This window comes from Zingiber officinale, chromosome 8B (assembly GCF_018446385.1).
Source record: "Zingiber officinale cultivar Zhangliang chromosome 8B, Zo_v1.1, whole genome shotgun sequence".
Classification (NCBI taxonomy): Eukaryota; Viridiplantae; Streptophyta; class Magnoliopsida; order Zingiberales; family Zingiberaceae; genus Zingiber; species Zingiber officinale.
Genome location: NC_056001.1, coordinates 99,500,645 through 99,521,057, shown reverse-complemented (window position 1 = coordinate 99,521,057; position 20,413 = coordinate 99,500,645). Strand labels below are relative to the sequence as shown.

The window sequence follows — 20,413 nt, the reverse complement described above, 5'->3', positions numbered from 1 at the left end:
TTTTAATAAAAACGTGGTATCAACGTGTCTATTTTCCGTGGGTTGTTTATTCGTTAATTGTCTCTTTTTTTGGGTTCCCTTCGTCCGCGTCCGCGTCCAGGAAGGCGGTGGTGACCGCACGGGAAGCTGCGGTGGTTTGTTTAGTTGACTTTTAATTTTTGGATTTTTGTTGTCTGGTTGTTTCGTCGGGGGAAGGGAGCGGTTTTGCGGCGGAGGGTCGATTCGCGTGAGGGTCGTTGGCGGTATAAATAGGGAGAGTGTGATAGAAAGGATGAGTGCGATCATACCAGCACTAATGCACCGGATCTCATCAGAACTCCGAAGTTATGTGAGCATGGGCGAGAGCAGAACTAGGATGGGTGGCCCCCTGGGATGTCCTCGTGTTGCACCTATTTTTGTTATTTTAGTATTATTATTGTTATTGTTGTTTTTAATAAAAACGTGGTATCTGTGTGCATATTTTTCGTGGGTTGTTTATTCGTTAATTGTCTTTTTTTTTGGGTTCCCTTCCCTCGGAAGGCGGTGGTGACTGCACGGGAAGCTGCGGTGGTTTGTTTAGTTGACTTAAATTTTTCGATATTTGTTGTCTGGTTGTTTCATCAGGGGGAGGGAGGGGTTTGACGACGGAGGGTCGATTCACGCGAGGGCCATTAGCGGATTAAATAGGGAGAGTGTGGTAGAAAGGAATGGTGCGATCATGCCTGCACTAATGCACCGGATCCCATTAGAACTCCGAAGTTAAGCGTGCTTCGACGAGAGCAGTACTAGGATGGGTGACCCCCTGGAATGTCCTCGTGTTGCACCTATTTTTGTTATTTTAGTATTATTATTGTTATTGTTGTTTTTAATAAAAACGTGGTATCAGTGTGTCTATTTTCCGTGGGTTATTTATTCGTTAATTGTCTCTTTTTTTGGATTCCCTTCCCCCAGAAGGCAGTGGTGACCGCACGGGAAGCTGTGGTGGATTGTTTAGTTGACTTTTAATTTGTCAATTTTTATTGTCTGGTTGTTTCGTCGGGGGGGAGGGAGGGGTTTGACGGCGAAGGGTCGATTTGCGCGAGGATCGTTGGCGGTTTAAATAGGGAGAGTGTGGTAGAACGGACGGGTGCGATCATACCAACACTAATGCACCGGATCCCATCAGAACTCCGAAGTTAAGCTTGCTTAGGCGAGGGCAGTACTAGGATGGGTGACCCCCTTGGAATTCCTCGTGTTGCACCTATTTTTGTTATTTTAGTATTATTATTGTTTTTTTAATAAAAACGTGGTATCAGTGTGTCTATTTTCCGTGGGTTGTTTATTCGTTAGTTGTCTCTTTTTTTGGTTCCCTTCCCTTGGAAGGCGGTGGTGACCGCACGGGAAGCTGCGGTGGTTTGTTTAGTTGACTTTTTATTTTTTGATTTTTGTTGTCTGGTTGTTTCGTTGGGGGGAGGGAGGGGTTTTGCGGCGGAGGGTCGATTCGCGCCAGAGACGTTGGCCGTTTAAATAGGGAGAGTGTAGTAGAACGGACGGGTGTGATCATACCAACACTAATGCACCGAATCCCATCAGAACTCCGAAGTTAAGCTTGCATGGGCGAGGGCAGTACTAGGATGGGTGACCCCCTTGGAAGTCCTCGTGTTGCACCTATTTTTGTTATTTTAGTATTATTATTGTTGTTTTTAATAAAAACGTGGTATCAGTGTGTCTATTTTCCGTGGGTTGTTTATTCGTTAATTGTCTCTTTTTTTGGGTTCCCTTCCCCCGGAAGGCGGTGGTGACCGCACGGGAAGCTGCGGTGGTTTGTTTAGTTGACTTTTAATTTTTCGATTTTTGTTGTCTGGTTGTTTCGTCGGAGGGACGGAGGGGTTTGTAACACCCACGAAATATTTAAGCTATAAATATGGGTACATTCTCTTTTAGAATAAAAGGGAAATGTAAATAAAACCAAAAAGAAATAAAAAGAAAGAGAAGTTAAGGTTTGAATCATGAATCTCTCGTAATAGATAAAGCTAAATTGGTGCATGATAACCACTAGAGTCATGAATGATATATGAATAGAAAAGAATGAAAATTGTAGTTAAAAGTAAGAGTATGATTAAGGAAGGGAGCATGAGAAAATCAAGTAGCTTTCCTCCTCTTCCTCTTGGTTAAGAAAAGAAGCAAGCAAAAGACAAAGACAAGTTGTCTTTTTCTCCTTCCTTTTTGCTATTTTCGTGGGAATGAAGAGGGTGAGGGAATAGAGGAGTTAAGGGGATGAATTGGGACATTTTTCATCCTCATTGAGAATAAATAGGAATGAGAGAAGAGAAGGGAAAGAAAGTTTGGCTACTTCTTCCTCCTTCTTCTTCCTCCTCCTTCTTCCTCCTCCACCAAGACCTAAAGCTCTCCCCTCTCTCATTTCCGAAATCCAAGCGAAGGTTTTCTTCCTAAAAAAACTAATTCACAAGAAGGAGTCCTCAAGATCTACTCCTTACAAGCAAGAGAAGAAAAAGGGAGAACTAGGAAGAGAAACTTCTTCTTCCTCTTCACAAGAGTACTTTCTTTTAAGAAAAAACTAAGCAAGAAGTTGTAAGTATCCCTTCACCTGTGGTACAAGTTGTTCATGTGTTCTTCCATGAGATTAGATTGCTTAAAAACCTAGGGTTATTCTTGAACTTTCAGCCAAGACATGAATAAAAGACTTAGAGAAGTTTAAGACCTAACTAAGCATGCTCACTATGTTCTTATGATATGTACCCTAGGATAGGGGGTTAGTTAATGTTCTTATGCTTGTATGTTTACTTAAAACTTAGATTCATGTTACTAAACTTTCGGCCAAGGTATGAATAAAAGACCTAGGAAAGCTTAAGACCTAAACTAAACATGCTCACTATGTTCTTATGATATGTACCCTATGATAGGAGATTAGTTTGGTGTTCTTATGCTTGTATGTTGCTTAGAACTTAAATTCATGTTCATAAAGCTTCCGGCCATGATGGAAATAAATGACTAGGAGAGGTTAAAAATTTAGTATACCATGCTTATGATTTGCTTTATGATATGGTATGAAGAGTACTTAGTGTTTTCACACTTGTATGTTGATTGAAACCTAAATGCATGCCACCTTAGGGAATTAGGGTTTCGGCCATGATAGAAATGAAGGCCTAGATGTTTAAAATTTAAGCTATCATGCTCATGACTTTCCTTATGAAATGGTCTGAAGATTTCTTAGTGTTTCATGCTTGTATATTGCTTGGAACCTAGATGTATTCCACCTTAGGGTTTCGGCCATGATGGGATTAAAGACCTAGGAGAGCTTAAAAACTTAGTCTAACATGCTCATGACTTTCCTTATGACATGATATGAAGCTAACTTAGGGTTCTCATGCTTGAATGTTGCTTGTAATCTAGATACATGTCTCTCTAGGGTGTAAGGGTTTCGGCCATGATGAGTTTTAGGGTCTAAGAAAGCTTAAAATCAAATCTAACATGCTCATGATTTTCCTTATGATATGATATGAAGTTAGCTTGATATTCTTATGCTTGTATGTTGTTTAGAACTTAGTTCATGCTCCTCAAGTTTCGGCTATAACCAAGTTAAAAGACCTAGGAAGCTTAGAATCTAAACTAAACATGCTCATGATGTTCTTTATGGTTTATGATATGAAATTGGTTTAGGGTTCACATGCTTTTATGTTGCTTGTAACCTAGGGTTAGGCTTGGTAACTTTCGGCCATAACAAGACCAAGGACCTAGGAAGCTTAGAACTTAACCTAAACATGCTCATGATGTTCCTTATGGTTTATGATATGAAATTGGTTTAGGGTTCACATGCTTTTATGTTGCTTGTAACGTAGGGTTAGGCTTGGTAACTTTCGGACATAACAAGACCAAGGACCTAGGAAGCTTGGAACTTAAACTAAACATGCTCATGATGTTCTTTATGGTGTATGATATGAAATTGGTTTAGGGTTCACATGCTTTTATGTTACTTAAAACCTAGATACAATATCTTGTATGTTTCGGCCCTCCATGGAATTAGGGTTAGAGACCCAATTATGATTTTACTATTTGTCTCACATGCTATGATATGAATTAGGAGATGCTAGTTAATGTTTTCCATGCATGATTATGTTCCCTATGATATATTATATGCTCATTTATGTATACTTATGAACCATGCATGATAATGACTCTTATGATGTGTTATATGCTCAAGTATGCATGCTTTATGATATGACAAGTAATATGCTCATTTATGTATGCTTATGAACCATGCATGATAATGACCCTTATGATGTGTTATATGCTCAAGTATGCATGCTTTATTATATGACAAGTAATATGCTCATTTATGTATGCTTATGAACCATGCATGATGATGACTCTTATGATGTACTACATGCTCAAGTATACATGCTTTATGATATGACAAGTAAAGGCCTAAGGGTTGCTTCCCTTTTTGTTCGGACTAAGAGTACTCTTTATGATATGACAAGTAAAGGCCTAAGAGTTGCTTCCCTTTCTGTTGGGACTAAGAGCACTCTTCATGATATGATAAGTAAATAAGACATGCTATTTTACTTTTTATGTGGCTTGTACCGGACCTTAGTGTCCAAGGGATGAGCTCCTTAGTTCGCCCTAGGTCGACGGACATAGTACAGACCTAGTATCCCTAGTAGGTTCGGGATTAGCTACCCCGTCCTAGGGATTGCGCGCATTTATGTTATGTGGTACATAGCCGGGCCCCCCTCATGTTGAGATTATATTTAAGTATTATATGATATTTGTTTTAAAAGACATCTTGCACATGACATGACGCATGTTTTGAAAGACATCTTGCATAAAATTTTATGTTACGATATAATATGACATGATGCTCTTTTATGTTACGATATGATATGACATGATGCTCTTTTATGTTACGATAATATATGACATGATGCTCTTTTATGTTATGATATGATATGACATGATTCTCTTTTATGTTATGATATGATATGATGTTTTAGATAATTATGTCTCCATGCTATATGCTTATGTGATTATGCTATGATACATGATTTTTGTGAGTAGGAAAGGATCTTACTAAGCCTGTGTGCTTATAGCTTACTTTCCTTGTACCACAGATAAAGGTAAAGGATGGATAAACTAAAGGAGCAGCAGGAGGGGCAAGAGATGTGTGTGGTGGTGGCTCGGCTAAGAAAAAAAAAAGAGACCTGCTTATGTTATTTTATGTTAACATGAACTATGTTTACTTATGTTAATGTTTGCATGATTACTTAGCACTTATGCATGCTTATGTTAGAAATTGATATCATGACTTTTTAAATTTAAAATTATGCTCACATGACTATAAATGTGTAGATAATTAATTATTGTGGTTAAAAGAAAAGAAATTAAAGAATATAGAAATAAATACTTTCGCTGCTTAGAAATAGATTTATATGCATGCATGTATGTTTCCCGTAAGTAACCCCGCCACCCAGCAGGTGGAGGGCGGGCGTTACAGGGTTTGACGGCGGAGGGTCAATTCGCGCGAGGGTCGTTGGCGGATTAAATAGGGAGAGTGTGGTAGAAAGGACGAGTGCAATCACACCAGCACTAATGCAACGGATCCCATCAGAACTTCGAAGTTAAGATTGCTTGGGCGAGGGCAGTACTAGGATGGGTGACTCCCTGGTAAGTCCTCGTGTTGCACCTATTTTTGTTATTTTAGTATTATTATTGTTATTGTTCTTTTTAATAAAAATGTGGTATCAATGTGTCTATTTTTCGTGGGTTTTTTATTTGTTAATTGTTTTTTTTAGGTTCCCATCCCCCGGAAGGCGGAGGTGACTGCACGGGAAGCTGCGGTGGTTTGTTTAGTTAACATTTAATTTTTCGATTTTTTTTGTCTGGTTATTTCGTCGGGGGGAGGGAGGGGTTTGGCGGCGGAGGGTCGATTCACGTGAGGGCCATTGGCGGTTTAAATAGGGAGAGTGTGGTAGAAAGGACGGGTGCGATCATACCAGCACTAATGCACCGGAACCCATCAGAACTCCGAAGTTAAGCTTGCTTGGGCGAGGGCAGTACTAGGATGGGTGACCCCTGGGAAGTCCTCGTGTTGCATCTATTTTTTTTATTTTAGTATTATTATTGTTATTGTTGTTTTTAATAAAAATGGGGTATCAGTGTGTCTATTTTCCGTGGTTTGTCTATTCATAAATTGTCTCTTTTTTTGGGTTCCCTTCCCTCGGAAGGCGGTGGTGACCGCACAGGAAGCTGCGGTTGTTTGTTTAGTTGACTTTTAATTTTTTTATTTTTTGTTGTCTGGTTGTTCCGTCGGAGGGAGGGAGGGGTTTGACGGTGGAGGGTCGATTCGCGCGAGGACCTTTGGCGGTTTAAATAGGGAGAGTGTGGTAGAAAGGATGGGTGCGATCACACCAGCACAAATGCACCGGATCCCATCAGAACTCCGAAGTTAAGCTTGCATGGGAGAGGGCAGTACTAGGATGGGTGACCCCCTGGGAAGTACTCGTGTTGCACCTATTTTTGTTATTTTAGTATTATTATTGTTATTGATGTTTTTAATAAAAACGTGGTATCAGTTTGTCTATTTTTCGTGGGTTGTTTTTTCGTTAATTGTCCCTTTTTTTGGGTTCCCTTCCCCCGAAAGGCGGTGGTGACCGCACGGGAAGCTGCGGTGGTTTGTTTAGTTGACTTTTAATTTTTCAATTTTTGTTGTCTGGTTGTTTCGTCGGGGGGAGGGAGGGGTTTGACGGCGGAGGGTTGATTCGCGCGAGGGTCGTTGCCGGATTAAATAGGGAGAGTGTGGTAGAAAGGACGGGTGCGATCACACCAACACTAATGCCCTGGATCCCATCAGAACTCCGAAGTTAAGCTTGCTTGGGCGAGGGCAGTAATAGGATGGGTGACCCCCTTGGAAGTCCTCGTGTTGCACCTATTTTTGTTATTTTTGTATTATTATTGTTATTGTTATTTTTAATAATAACGTGGTATCAGTATGTCTATTTTCCGTGGGTAGTTTATTCGTTAATTGTCTCTTTTTTTTGGGTTCCCTTCCCCCGGAAGGCGGTGGTGACCGCACGGGAAGCTGTGGTGGTTTGTTTAGTTGACTTTTAATTTCTCGATTTTTGTTGTCTGGTTGTTTCGTCCGGGGGAGGGAGGGGTTTGACGGAGCAGGGTCAATTCACGCGAGGGCTTAAGTCTATCCGGATTCTTTTATCTATTTGGCAAGTAGATGTCAAGACAACATTCATTAATGGAAGTCTTGAAGAAAGCATCCATATAAAGCAACCAGAAGGGTTCATTGCAAAGGGCAATGGGCATCTTGTGTGCAAGCTCAATCAGTCTATGGACTGAGGCAAAGCTTCAAGGTCTTGGAACATCCAATTTATTAAAGTAATCCAGACCTATGGATTTATTTAGTAACCGGATATGTCTTGTGTATACAAAAAGTGTGATGGAAACGTGATGGTATTTCTTGTACTATATGTAGATAATATTTTTGGTAGTTGGAAACAATATCAAAATGTTGTCAGAAGTAAGGGTATGGTTGTCCAAACAATTCGATATAAAGGACTTGGGAGAATGTATATATTCTTGGGATCAAAGTAATAAGGGATCGCAAGAAAAGAATATTTTACTTATCCCATGCTTCATATATCGAAAAAATCCTTACTCGTTTTAAGCATGCAAAACTCCAAGAAAGGTTTCTTATCTTTTTAGCATGGAGTAACTTTATCTAAAGAAATGTCTCCGTAGACATCAAAGGAGATAGAGGAAATGAAGGCAGTTCTTTATGCTTCGGCTATGTATGCTATGCACGAGATCAGAAATCTGTTTTGCCAAGGGCATAGTTAGCAGATATCAAAGTAACCCTGGACAAGGACATTGGACTGCAGTAAAACATATATTGAAGTACCTTAGAGGCACAAGATATTATATGCTAGCTCACAAGGCAGTTAATTTTGTCCCTGTGGGTTGCACGGATTTTGACTTCCAGTCGGATAGGGACAATAGTAAGTCAACCTCGGGGGTGTTTACTTTAGGAGATAAAGTCATAACTATGGAAGAGTGATAAGCATAGGTGTTTTTCTAGACTCCACCATAGAAGCTGAGTATATGGCAAACCTCTGAGGTAGTCATAAAAGCTAAATGACTTGATAACCTCAAGATAGACTTAGATATGATTTCTGGTTTGTCCAAAGATTATTACAATTGTAATAAAAGTGGTGCAGTAGCAAACTCGAAGAAACCATGAGTCTATAAGGCAAGTAAACACAATAGAGCGCAAGTACCACCCAATACGAGAAATCGTATAAATGAGGAGAAGTTGTTGCTATCTAGATTGCATTAGATAATGACCTATAGATCTTTTCACTCCCTTAAGGCAAGAGCTTTTGATGGGCATGTTGAAGGGTTAGGATTCAGATGTATGGCAGCAGATATGGCAGCTTAGTCTTTTAGTATAAGTGGGAGATTGTTAGGATGTATACTAAAAGCCTAGCTTTTGGTATAAACATTTATCTAGAAATAAGAATCACATTGGTCAAATGTCTACATTTATGGTATAAACATTGTAGTTGCTGCGGTGGTTTGTTTAGTTGACTTTTAATTTTTCGATTTTTGTTGTCTGGTTCTTTCATCGGGGGGAGGGGGGGTTTGACGGCGGAGGGTCGATTCGCGCGAGGGTCATTGGCGGTTTAAATAGGGAGAGTGTGGTAGAAAGGACGGGTGCGATCATACCAGAACTAATGCACCGGATCCCATCAGAACTCCGAAGTTAAGCTTGCTTGGGCGAGGGCAGTAATTGGATGGGTGACCCCCTGGGAAGTCCTAGTGTTGCACCTATTTTTGTTATTTTTGTAGTATTATTGTTGTTTTTATTAAAAACGTGGTATCAATGTGTCTATTTTCCGTGGGTTGTTTATTCGTTAATTGTCTCTTTTTTTGCGTTCCCTTCCCCCGGAAGGCGGTGGTGACCGCACGGGAAGCTGCGGTGGTTTGTTTAGTTGACTTTTAATTTTTCGATTTTTGTTGTCTGGTTGTTTCGTCGGGGGGAGTGAGTGGTTTGACGGCGGAGGGTCGATTCGTGCGAGGGTCGTTGGTGGTTTAAATAGGGAGAGTGTGGTAGAAAGGATGTGTGTGATCACACCAGCACTAATGCACCGGATCCCATCAGAACTCCGAAGTTAAGCTTGCTTGGGTGAGGGCAGTACTAGGATGGGTGACCCCCTGGGAAGTCCTCGTGTTGCACCTATTTTTCTTATTTTAGTATTATTATTGTTATTGTTGTTTTTAATAAAAGCGTGGTATCAGTGTGTCTATTTTCCGTAGGTTGTTTATTCGTTAATTGTCTCTTTTTTTAGGTTCCCTTCCCCCGGAAGGCGGAGGTGACCGCACGGGAAGCTGCGGTGGTTTGTTTAGTTGACTTTTAATTTTTCGATTTTTGTTGTTTGCTTGTTTCGTCGGGGGGAGGGAGGGGTTTGACGGCGGAGGGTCGATTCGCGCGAGGGTCATTGGCAGTTTAAATAGGGAGAGTGTGGTAGAAAGGATGGGTGCGATCATACCAGCAGTAATGCACCGGATCCCATCAGAACTCCGAAATTAAGCTTGCTTGGGTGAGGGCATTACTAGGATGGGTGACCCCCTGGGAAGTCCTCGTGTTGCACCTATTTTTGTTATTTTAGTATTATTATTGTTATTGTTGTTTTTAATAAAAGCGTGGTATCAGTGTGTCTATTTTCCGTGGGTTGTTTATTCGTTAATTGTCTTTTTTTTTTTTTAGTTTCCCTTCCCCCCGAAGGCGGAGGTGACCGCACGGGAAGCTGCGGTGGTTTGTTTAGTTGACTTTTAATTTTTCGATTTTTGTTATCTGGTTGTTTCGTTGGGGGGAGGGAGGGGTTTGACGGCGGAGGGTCGATTCGCGCGAGGGTCGTTGGCGGTTTAAATAGGGAGAGTGTGGTAGAAAGGACGAGTGCGATCATACCAGTACTAATGCACCGGATCCCATCAGAACTCCGAAGTTAAGCTTGCTTGCGCGAGGGCAGTACTAGGATGGGTGACCCCTGTGAAGTCCTCATGTTGCACCTATTTTTGTTATTTTAGTATTATTATTGTTATTATTGTTTTTTATAAAAACGTGGTATCAGTGTGTATTTTCCGTGGGTTCTCTATTCGTTAATTGTCTCATTTTTTGGGTTCCCTTCGCCTGGAAGGCGGTGGTGACCGCACAGGAAGCTTCGTTGGTTTGTTTAGTTGACTTTTAATTTTTTGAATTTTTGTTGTCTGGTTGTTTCTGTTGGGGTTGCAAGGTTGCAAACATAGTCCCATATTGGAAACACATGGGAAAGATCGTGGGTTTATAAGAGAAAAGATATCTCCATTGGTATGATGCCTTTTGGGGAGAGCCCAAAAGAAAAACCATAAGGGCTTGGGCCCAAAGTGGACAATATCATGCAATTGTGGAGATATCTAAATTATTTTCGATCCTACAATTGGTATCAGAGCCCGGCCTGCCAGAAGGTTTAACCGCCGACTGTGCACAAAAGCTCTGGTCTGATTGAGCCATGTGGGTACAATATTGACCTCGAACAAAGAAAGTGAGGGCTCCTATGTTCGGATCAAGAGGACCACACACCAGGCAGGAAGTCCTAGTTGCGACTAGGCAAGGAAGTCCTAGTAGGTCGGGTGGACCGAGGGACAGGAAGACCTGGTGGTTCGAGGATCGGACGTGGGAAGCCTGTGGTCCTTTGTTTCAGGGGAGATTGTTGGGGTTGCAAGGTTGCGAACATAGTCCCATATTGGAAACACATGGGAAAGATCGTGGATTTATAAGAGAAAAGATATCTCCATTGGCATGAGACCTTTTGGGGAGAGCCCAAGAGCAAAACCATGAGGGCTTGGGCCCAAAGTGGACAATATCATGCAATTGTGGAGATATCTAAATTCTTTTCGATCCTACAGTTTCGTCGGGGGGAGGGAGGGGTTTGACGGCGGAGGGTCGATATGCACGAGGGCCATTGATGGTTTAAATAGGGAGAGTGTGGTGGAAATGATGGCTGCGATCATACCAGCACTAATTCACTGGATCCCTGCAGAACTCCGAAGTTAAGCGTGATTGGGCGAGTGTCGTACTAGGATGGGTGACTCCCTGGGAAGTCCTCGTGTTGCACCTATTTTTGTTATTTTAGTATTATTATTGTTATTCTTATTTTTTTAATAAAAACGTGGTATCAGTATGTCTATTTTCCGTGGGTTGTTTATTCGTTAATTGTCTCTTTTTTTTAGGTTCCCTTCCCCCGGAAGACGGTGGTGACCGCACAGGAAGCTGCGGTGGTTTGTTTAGTTGACTTTTAATTTTTCGATTTTTGTTGTCTAGTTGTTTCGTCGGGGGGAGGGAGGGGTTTGATGGCGGAGGGTTGATTCGCGCGAAGGCTGTTGGCGGTTTAAATAGGGAGAGTGTGGTAGAAAGGATGGGTATGATCATACAAACACTAATGCACCGGATCCCTTCAGAACTCCGAAGTTAAGCGTGCTTGGGCGAGAGCAGTACTAGGATGGGTGACCCCCTAGGAAGTCCTCGTGTTGCACTAATTTTTGTAATTTTATTATTGTTATTATTTTTTTTTAATAAAAACGTGGTATCAGTGTACCAATTTTCTGTGGGTTGTTATTCGTTAGTTGTCTCTTTTTTTGGGGTTCCCTTCCCTCGGAAGGCGGTGGTGACCACACGGGAAGCTGCGGTGGTTTGTTTATTTGACTTTTAATTTTTTCAATTTTTGTTTTCTGGTTGTTTCGTCGCGGGGAGGGAGGGGTTTGACGAGGGAGGGTCGATTCGCGCGAGGGTCATTGGCGATTTAAATAGGGAGAGTGTGTTAGAAATGATGGGTGCGATCATACCAGCTCTAATGCACCGGTTCCCATTAGATCTCCGAAGTTAAGCGTGCTTGGGCGAGAGCTGTACTAGGATGGGTGACCCCTTCGGAAGTCCTCGTGTTGCACCTATTTTTGTTATTTTAGTATTATTATTGTTATTGTTGTTTTTAATACAAACGTGGTATCAGTATGTCTATATTCCGTGGGTAGTTTATTCGTTAATTATCTCTTTTTTTGGGTTCCCTTCGCCCGGAAGGCGGTGGTGACCGCATGGGAAGCTGCGGTGGTTTGTTTAGTTGACTTTTAATTTTTCAATTTTTGTTGTCTGGTTGTTTATTCGGGGGGAGGGAGGGGTTTGGCGGAGGAGGGTCGATCCGCGCGAGGGCCGTTGGCGGTTTAAATAGGGAGAGTGCGGTAGGAAGGATGGGCGCGATCATACCAACACTAATGCACAGAATCCCATCAGAGCTTCGAAGTTAAGCGTGCTTGGGCGAGAGCACTATTAGGATGGGTGACCCCCTGGGAAGTCCTCTTGTTGCACCTATTTTTGTTATTTTAGTATTATTATTATTATTGTTGTTTTTAATAAAAACGTGGTATCAGTGTGTCTATTTTCCGTTGGTTGTTTATTCGTTAGTTGTCTCTTTTTTTGAGTTCCCTTCCCCCGGAAGGTGGTCGTGACCACACGGGAAGCTGCGGTGGTTTGTTTAGTTGACTTTTAATTTTTCGATATTTGTTGTCTGGTTGTTTCGTCGGGGGGAGGGAGGGGATTGATGGCGGAGGGTCGATTCGAGCGACAGTTGTTGGCGGTTTAAATAGAGAGAGTGTGGTAGTAAGGATGTGTGCGATCCTATCAGCACTAATGCACAGGATCCCATCAGAACTCCGAAGTTAAACGTGCTTGGGCGAGAGCAGTACTAGGATGGGTGATCCCCTGGGAAGTCCTCGTGTTGAACCTAGTATCAGTGTGTCTATTTTCAATGGGTTGTTTATTCGTTAGTTGTGTCTTTTTTTGGGTTCCCTTCCCCCGGAAGGCGGTCGTGACCGCACGGGAAGTTGCGGTGGTTAATTTAGTTGACTTTTAATTTTTTTAATTTTTGTTGTCTGGTTGTTTCGTCGGGGGGAGGGAGGGGTTTGACGGTGGAGGGTCGATTCGCGCGAGGGCCATTAGCGGTTTAAATAGAGAGTGTGGTAGAAATGATGGGTGCGATCCTACCAGCACTAATGCACCGGATCCCATCAGAACTCCGAAGTTAAGCGTGCTTGGCCGAGAGCAGTACTAGGATGGGTGACCCCTTAGGATGTCCTCGTGTTGCACCTATTTTTGTTATTTTAGTATTATTATTGTTATTAATAAAAACGTGGTATTAGTGTGTCTATTTTCCGTGGGTTGTTTGTTCGTTAGTTGTCTCTTTTTTTGGGTTCCCTTCCCTTGGAAGGCTGTCGTGACCGGCGACCGCACGGGAAGCTGCGGTGGTTTGTTTAGTTGACTTTTAATTTTTGGATTTTTGTTGTCTGGTTGTTTCGTCGGGGGAAGGGAGGGGTTTGACAGCGTAGGGTCGATTCGCGCGAGGGTCGTTGGCGGTTTAAATAAAGAGAGAGTGGTAAAAAGGATGAGTGCGATCATTCCAGCACTAATGCACTGAATCCTATCTTCGAAGTTAAGCGTGCTTGGGCGAGAGCAGTATTAGGATGGGTGACCCCCTGGGAAGTCCTCGTGTTACACCTATTTTTGTTATTTTAGTATTATTATTGTAATTGTTGTTTTTAATAAAAACGTGGTATCAGTGTGTCTATTTTCCGTGGGTTGTTTATTTGTTAGTTGTCTCTTTTTTTGGGTTCCCTTCCCCCGGAAGGCGGTCGTGACCACACGGGAAGCTGCTGTGGTTTTTTATTTGAGTTTTAATTTTTCGATTTTTGTTGTCTGTTGTTTCGTCGGGGGGGGGGGGGCGGAGGGGTTTGACGTCGAAGGGTCGATTCGCACGGGGTCGTTGGCGGTTTAAATAGAGAGAGTGTGGTAGAAAGGATGAGTGCGATCATACCTGCATTAATGCACCGGATCCCATCAAAACTTTGATGTTAAGCGTGCTTGTGCGAGAGCAGTATTAGGATGGGTGACCCCCTAGGAAGTCCTCGTGTTGCATGTATTTTTGTTAGTTTGGTATTATTATTGTTACTGTTGTTTTAAATAAAAACGTGGTTTCAGTGTGTCTATTTTCCGTGGGTTGTTTATTCGTTAATTGTTTTTTTTGTTCCCTTCCCCTGGAAGGCGGTGATGACCGCACGGGAAGCTGCGGTGGTTTGTTTATTTGACTTTTAATTTTACGATTTTTGTTGTCTGTTGTTTCGTCGGGGGGACGGAAGGGTTTGACGTCGGAGGGTTGATTCGCACGAGGGTCGTTGGCAGTTTAAATAGGGAGAGTGTGGTAGAAAGGATATGTGTGATCATACCATCACTAATGCATCAGATCCCATCAGAACTCCGACATTAAGCATGTTTGGGCGAGAGCAGTACTAGGATGGGTGACCCTCTAGGAGGTCCTCGTGTTGCACTTATTTTTGTTCGTTTGGTATTTTTATTGTTACTGTTCTTTTTAATAAAAACGTAGTTTCAGTGTGTCTATTTTCCGTGGGTTGTTTATTCGTTAATTATTTTTTTTGTTCCCTTCCCCCGGAAGGCAGTGGTGACCACACGGGAAGCTGCGGTGGTTTCCTTTTTTGATTTTTAATTTTTCGATTTTTGTTGTCTGGTTGTTTCCCCGGGGGGAGGGGTTTGACGGCAGAGGGTTGATTCGCGGGAGGGCCGTTGGCGGTTTAATTAGGAAGAGTGCGGTAGAAAGGATGGGTGCGATCATACCAACACTAATGCACCGGATCCCATCAGAATTCCGAAGTTAAGCATGCTTGGGCGAGAGCAGTACTAGGATGGGTGATCCCCTGGGAGGTCCTCGTGTTGCACTTATTTTTGTTATTTTAGTATTATTATTGTTACTGTTGTTTTTATTAAAAACGTGGTATCAATGTGTCTATTTTCCGTGGGTTATTTATTCGTTAATTATTTTTTTGTTTCATTCCCCTGGAAGACTGTGGTGATCGCACGGGAAGCTGCAGTTGTTTGTTTATTTGTCTTTTAATTTTTCGATTTTTGTTGTCTGGTTTTTTCGTCGGGTGGGGTGGGGGGGGGGGGGGGGGGGGGGGTTTTATGGCGGAGGGTTGATTCGCGCGAGGGTCGTTGGCGGTTTAAATAGGGAGTGTGCACTACAAGAAATTTGGGATTCAACAACACTCAATAGACAACGATTTTTCATAAAATTGTTGTTGTTTTCCATTTAACACAGTTTAATGAAAAATCATTGTTGTTGACAGTTTTTTTTTAAATGACAACGGTTTTTAAATAACCGTTGCCTTATGTACGTTAAATACAACACTTTTTTAAAACTTTTGTCTATGAGTTTTTTTTTGGACCTACGACAACAGCTTTAGTCAACCATTGTCTATTTGCGTTACTTACATAGTAATAATAATAGTTTTATTAAACTGTTGTCTATAGGCATATTTTGAGGTCTAAGATAAATGACATTATCTTAAAAAAATTATTATTTTTTTCTCGCATACATATTCTTTTAACAACATGCAAACTTAAACTTAATAAATTTAATTTATTTTACTTAATAAATGTAATATTATTAAAAATTTATGAATTTTTAAATCATCCACTATGACTTACGACAATGGTTTTGGTTTTTGTCTATGAAAGATTTTTATACTTATTTTATTTCTTTTCCTATATTTGATTTTCTTAAGTTTTATTCCTTAGACCTAAAACCTAAACCCCGTTCAAGCCCAAACTTTACCGAGCACCTTCGTCTCCATCGCCAAATGATTCCTCTTCCCCTCTTCCTCTCTTCATCGCCAAAATATTCATTGGCTTCGTCTTCACAGGAGCCTAGAACGCTCGTGAGGTGGGCTGCTCGCGAGGCGGGCTTCTTGCAGCGACCGTTCGCTGCTCAACCTGGATTAGCGATAGGCGGAGGAAGAGAAGCGTATCCTGGCCACGGTGACCTTCCGATCCAGCATGGGCCCTTCCGTCGTAGTTTGTTGCAGGCTTGCAGTTGGGAATACTGAAATCACTCATCGACGAGGATAAAGGAAGGGGGAAGGACAGGGATGATGGCCCTGATGGTGGCGGGCAACTTCGTGCTATTGTTCTTCTTGATGCCACTTCTGGCATCGATTCCGGCTTGGGCGATGGGGTCGTCGTTGGTGTTGGGGGCGTGCTGATGATGAAGATGGTAGTGGAGGTGGAATGGGAGAACATGAGGGAAGCCGTCTCCGCCTTCATCACCATCATTTTGATGCCCCTCACCTACTCAATTACGTACGACATCATCGGTGGCATTGCCACCTACATCGTCCTCCGCCTTTGTGAATACATCTGCTCTGTTCTCATCAAGAGCTTCCATCTTCTCTGCAATAGCTCTGCTTTATTACCTTGTTCGATCAATGTGGATGGTAAGCAGTAGATTGAGCTTAATGATCAAGAACCTGTATAACACAATTAACTTTTAACGTCCAAAAGACATATCAAAAAACAGAGCAGAGCAGAAGTTACAAATGTTTTGATTTTTCTCTATTTTGTTTGTTTTATTGTTATTGTAGTAACTAGTGAATGCTGCTTCTATTCTATGTACTTGCACTTTTAAGTTGCTTTATTCTATTATTTTGTTTCTAGTGTGGGAAAATTATTGGCACTAGCTTTAACCTTTAGCAAACTTCCTCCATTTTCTGGTGTGGGAAAATTATTGCTTTTCTCTATTTTTTTTTAGCAATAATGATAATGTGCTCTAATTTTTTATGATTACATAGGCATATAATTTATGGGAAACTCTTTAGCTATGACCATTGGTCTTGGCACTATGCATGTGTTAGAAATAATGCATGAAACACATCTAACAAGATTAAAATATGCAGCATCCAATTAAGAAATAACCGCTTCAATAAAGTAATATATGAAAATAATGACAATTTGTTGTTTATCATTGCAACTTAATCCGCTTGTTACCTTACATTATTTAACCTTGCTATGTTATTAGTTTTTCCATTATACTTATATTAATATGATTAGTTAGCACAAAGTTAAGTGATTCTTTTGATGATACTATCTAGCTTGATGGTTTAGCATACAAAAAAGCTTTTCTTTGGTTTCCCAAAACACAACTCCAACTGCTGATGGACTAGTGAAAATTGCAGGTTGAGACTAAAGATGTTTATCTTTTGTCCATTCAACATGTTTATCATGGGAAAAATACTTTGGGAGAAAGACATGGCTCTCCGGTTTTCCTCCAACATGGTCTTTTCAGGTATTAACTCAAATCCTTTTGATGTGGATGTCTCCCAAATTTGAATATTTGTTCATGTTATTTTCAGATTATTGTTCTTTTGTCTTCTCATGTGAGTAGGGTGGAGACATATAGTTCATGAATTCATTTAAGTAGTCACTAGATTTCATCCTTGCAGATAGTGGTTTTGATGTTCGGGTTGGTAATGTACACAGTGCAAGATGGAGCCATGGTCATACTAGTTTATCCGTTCATGAGAAGGTTTCTCTTTTTTTATTTCATTTCCTCGATAATACATAGTTATGTTCTCTCGTACTTTTTATATTAGAGTATTTTGATCATAATGTTATGTAGTCCTTTGACTATTTTTCCAGACATATTGGTATTAGAGTTGGCAAGAATCGGCACAGAACGACTAGCAAGCTATGATAAGTTATAGATTTTCTAAACTAGTAGCCCTTTATTGATGTTTATAGTTATTAAATTTAGAATCTTATTCATGGTTTTATACTTTTCATACCATGTGTTGAAGCCAAAGAGGGGTTGAAATAAATTTACAAAAGCTTAAGAAGTTACACTAGCATGACTTTATATCAATCTATTAGGTATACAATTATGGTTTCTAATTTGTAATATATATATTTATTTGAGCAGGAGTCCTCAATGATACTGGGAAGAATGTCGGAAAGCTGAAAAAATGGAGACTTTAGCAGGTTAAGGAGTAATGGGAGCTACAATGCCGCCTCTTCATCAACATCTAAGTAGAAAATCTCATGTTGTTGTATTAGTCTACCTTTGTTTTATTAGTTTTGGTACTTGCCATTATGTTAGTTGCTTATAAAATTTCTTCAGAATGTTGTAAATATTATTTTTGAATGTTGGAAAATTATATATTAAATTGTATTTTCAAATTTTAAATTTTAAATGATTTATAATATTAGAAAATTTTATATTATTTTTTTTGTTTTTATCTAAAAAAAGACAACGGTGTTTTACAGTTGTAAAACTGTTGTCTTCGCCTTCAAAGACAATATTTTAAACTGTTGTTATTGAGTACCCCTTTTAACAACATGACCTTTAACAACAGTTCTAAAAGGGCTACGACAACGGTGAAAAACTGTTGTTGTTAGACTTTTTTCTTGTAGTGGTGTGGTAGAAACGATGGGTACGATCATATCAGCACTAGCGCATCGGATCCCATCAGAACTCCGAAGTTATGCGTGCTTGGGCGAGAACAATACTAGGATGGGTGACCCCCAGGGAAGTCCTCGTGTTGCACCTATTTTTTTTATTTTAGTATTATTATTGTTATCATTGTTTTTAATAAAAACATGGTATCAGTGTGTCTATTTTTCGTGGGTTGTTTATTCGTTAATTGTTTTTTTGTTCCCTTCCCCCTGAAGGCGGTGGTGACCGTACGGGAAGCTGCAGTGGTTTGTTTATTTGACTTTAAATTTTTTGATTTATGTTGTTTGGTTGTTTCGTCGGGGGGAGGGAGGGGTTTGACGGCGGAGGGTTGATTCGCGCGGGGGTCGTTGGCGGTTTAAATAGGGAGAGTGTGGTAGAAAGGATGGGTGCGATCATAGCAGCACTAATGTTCCGGATCCCATTAGAACTCCGAAGTTAAGCGTGACTTCCTCTCTTTTTATAACCCTCTATGCCAGATAAAAAAGAATAAAAAGTAATAGATTTTTTAAATTCTGTTGAGAGAAAAAATCTCCCTTTTCTTAACTCCCTTTTTTTTCTTTTATCGTGGCCGACCCCTTGCTTGGGCACCAAGCAAGGCTTGACCGATCCTATGCTTGGGCAACAAGCAAGGTTTGGTCAGCCCCTTGCTTGGGCACCAAGCAAGGATATGGCCGACCCCTTTCTTGGGTAGGAAGCAAGGCTTGGCTGGCCCCTTGCTTGGGCACCAAGCAAGGATGTGGACGACCCCTTTCTTGGGTAGGAAGCAAAACTAAAATGGATGAATGCGAGGCTTTATAGAGGCTACAACAGGGACTGAGAGGAGGAATTGGTTTTGGCCTCCTGATGGACTTGAGCTTCCTGTGTTCGACCCGAACACCCAACTCAAGTTTATCAATAATAACTCATACCACTAAAGAGTTATTATTGAACTAGCACACTAATCCCATATTATAATATGAGCTCCTACTTATCATGAGTGCGTTAGTCTCCCTGTGTTTAAGATATCGTACACCCGCTAATTAAATGAGTTACTGACAATCCACTTAATTAACATCTAGCTCCAAGAGTAGTACCACTCAACCTTATTATCATGTCGGACTAAGTCCACCTGTAGGGTTTACATGATAATCTTTATGAGCTCCTCAAGGGGACATCATCAACCTAAATAAATAGGACACAGTTTCCTTTTATAATCAACAACACACCATATAAATGGTACTATCTCCCAACTCATCGGGCTTATCAATTTAACAAATAAATCTCACTCATTGATAAGTCAAAGAAACAAATACTAAGTATACGTGTTTGTTATTATATCGGGATTAAGAGAATGCACATCCATAATAATAGAGGTTTTGTTCTTTTATGAAATCTGTAACGCCCGAAAATTCTCAAAATAATTATTAGAAATATCCTAGTATTTTTCTGGAATTTTAGGATATTTTTATGGAATTTTTAAATTAGCGAAAGTAGCAAAAATAAATAGATAACGAAAATAGCCTACGCGGGAATTGAACTCGAGACCTGTTGGGTCCTACGACCTATAGCGGACTCTAGTAACCAGGTGAACCCAGCAGGGCCGTGCTGAAAGAACAGGGAGGCAATTAAATTTATATTAGAGTTGGGCTGAGTTACCCACTTAATACAAATAGGAAATTAATAAGTGAGGTTTTATTCTATTCGGGATTTCCTCTCCCTCAAACCCTCACCGACGCCACCTCTCCCTTTTCTCCTTCTCTCAGCGCACCAAGCCCCCAAAGGCTAGGGTTTCATCCAAAAGGCTCTAGGAGCATCTTCCGGCGACGACTCCGACACGAGGGCGCTCCCCTCCGCGAGAGGAACGCATAGACGCGAGAAGATCGTCGAAAGGATCGTCTTCTCCGGAAATCTAGCGATTAGAATCGTAAGAAACTTCGAGCAGGAGGTAAGAAACCCCTCACCTGCAGTATAAGTAGCTTTCGTATGAATTTTAAGCTTCAGTTTTGTAGTATGAAGACTTCCGGCACAAGGGATGCGAACTAGTGCATACCAGGTGTTCGAAT

The 20,413-nt window shown here is 41.0% G+C and overlaps 1 long non-coding RNA gene, 14 other non-coding genes and 9 pseudogenes across 16 annotated transcripts; all 24 read left to right on the top strand.

Annotated features, from left to right (window-relative positions):
* Positions 1–273: 273 nt before the first annotated feature.
* LOC122018051 lies at positions 274–392 on the top strand. Its single transcript, XR_006121561.1, has one exon. It is a non-coding gene; the product is annotated as a 5S ribosomal RNA (ribosomal RNA).
* A 295-nt stretch (positions 393–687) lies between these two features.
* On the top strand, positions 688–806 carry LOC122018049. Its single transcript, XR_006121560.1, has one exon. It is a non-coding gene; the product is annotated as a 5S ribosomal RNA (ribosomal RNA).
* Positions 807–1,103: 297 nt separating this feature from the next.
* Positions 1,104–1,222, top strand: LOC122018025. Its single transcript, XR_006121536.1, has one exon. It is a non-coding gene; the product is annotated as a 5S ribosomal RNA (ribosomal RNA).
* Positions 1,223–1,510: 288 nt separating this feature from the next.
* LOC122018037 lies at positions 1,511–1,629 on the top strand. The gene has a single exon (XR_006121548.1). It is a non-coding gene; the product is annotated as a 5S ribosomal RNA (ribosomal RNA).
* Positions 1,630–5,546: 3,917 nt separating this feature from the next.
* On the top strand, positions 5,547–5,665 carry LOC122018064 (annotated as a pseudogene).
* Positions 5,666–5,958: 293 nt separating this feature from the next.
* LOC122018013 lies at positions 5,959–6,076 on the top strand. The gene has a single exon (XR_006121525.1). It is a non-coding gene; the product is annotated as a 5S ribosomal RNA (ribosomal RNA).
* A 297-nt stretch (positions 6,077–6,373) lies between these two features.
* On the top strand, positions 6,374–6,492 carry LOC122018034. Its single transcript, XR_006121545.1, has one exon. It is a non-coding gene; the product is annotated as a 5S ribosomal RNA (ribosomal RNA).
* A 296-nt stretch (positions 6,493–6,788) lies between these two features.
* On the top strand, positions 6,789–6,907 carry LOC122018055. The gene has a single exon (XR_006121565.1). It is a non-coding gene; the product is annotated as a 5S ribosomal RNA (ribosomal RNA).
* A 1,791-nt stretch (positions 6,908–8,698) lies between these two features.
* LOC122018031 lies at positions 8,699–8,817 on the top strand. The gene has a single exon (XR_006121542.1). It is a non-coding gene; the product is annotated as a 5S ribosomal RNA (ribosomal RNA).
* Positions 8,818–9,107: 290 nt separating this feature from the next.
* On the top strand, positions 9,108–9,226 carry LOC122018014. The gene has a single exon (XR_006121526.1). It is a non-coding gene; the product is annotated as a 5S ribosomal RNA (ribosomal RNA).
* Positions 9,227–9,522: 296 nt separating this feature from the next.
* LOC122018016 lies at positions 9,523–9,641 on the top strand. The gene has a single exon (XR_006121528.1). It is a non-coding gene; the product is annotated as a 5S ribosomal RNA (ribosomal RNA).
* Positions 9,642–9,941: 300 nt separating this feature from the next.
* Positions 9,942–10,059, top strand: LOC122018069 (annotated as a pseudogene).
* Positions 10,060–11,025: 966 nt separating this feature from the next.
* On the top strand, positions 11,026–11,144 carry LOC122018070 (annotated as a pseudogene).
* A 299-nt stretch (positions 11,145–11,443) lies between these two features.
* Positions 11,444–11,562, top strand: LOC122018062 (annotated as a pseudogene).
* Positions 11,563–11,854: 292 nt separating this feature from the next.
* Positions 11,855–11,973, top strand: LOC122018027. Its single transcript, XR_006121538.1, has one exon. It is a non-coding gene; the product is annotated as a 5S ribosomal RNA (ribosomal RNA).
* A 296-nt stretch (positions 11,974–12,269) lies between these two features.
* LOC122018081 lies at positions 12,270–12,388 on the top strand (annotated as a pseudogene).
* Positions 12,389–12,684: 296 nt separating this feature from the next.
* Positions 12,685–12,803, top strand: LOC122018054. The gene has a single exon (XR_006121564.1). It is a non-coding gene; the product is annotated as a 5S ribosomal RNA (ribosomal RNA).
* A 243-nt stretch (positions 12,804–13,046) lies between these two features.
* Positions 13,047–13,165, top strand: LOC122018028. The gene has a single exon (XR_006121539.1). It is a non-coding gene; the product is annotated as a 5S ribosomal RNA (ribosomal RNA).
* Positions 13,166–13,459: 294 nt separating this feature from the next.
* Positions 13,460–13,573, top strand: LOC122018089 (annotated as a pseudogene).
* A 299-nt stretch (positions 13,574–13,872) lies between these two features.
* LOC122018084 lies at positions 13,873–13,991 on the top strand (annotated as a pseudogene).
* Positions 13,992–14,281: 290 nt separating this feature from the next.
* On the top strand, positions 14,282–14,400 carry LOC122018073 (annotated as a pseudogene).
* A 287-nt stretch (positions 14,401–14,687) lies between these two features.
* LOC122018032 lies at positions 14,688–14,806 on the top strand. The gene has a single exon (XR_006121543.1). It is a non-coding gene; the product is annotated as a 5S ribosomal RNA (ribosomal RNA).
* Positions 14,807–15,676: 870 nt separating this feature from the next.
* Positions 15,677–18,065, top strand: LOC122016392. Of its 2 annotated transcripts, XR_006121113.1 has the most exons (4): positions 15,677–16,356; positions 17,095–17,204; positions 17,362–17,444; positions 17,558–18,065. It is a non-coding gene; the product is annotated as an uncharacterized LOC122016392 (long non-coding RNA). The 2 variants fall into 2 exon arrangements; XR_006121112.1 differs by having other exon boundaries at positions 17,362–18,065.
* A 281-nt stretch (positions 18,066–18,346) lies between these two features.
* LOC122018068 lies at positions 18,347–18,465 on the top strand (annotated as a pseudogene).
* Positions 18,466–20,413: the final 1,948 nt, after the last annotated feature.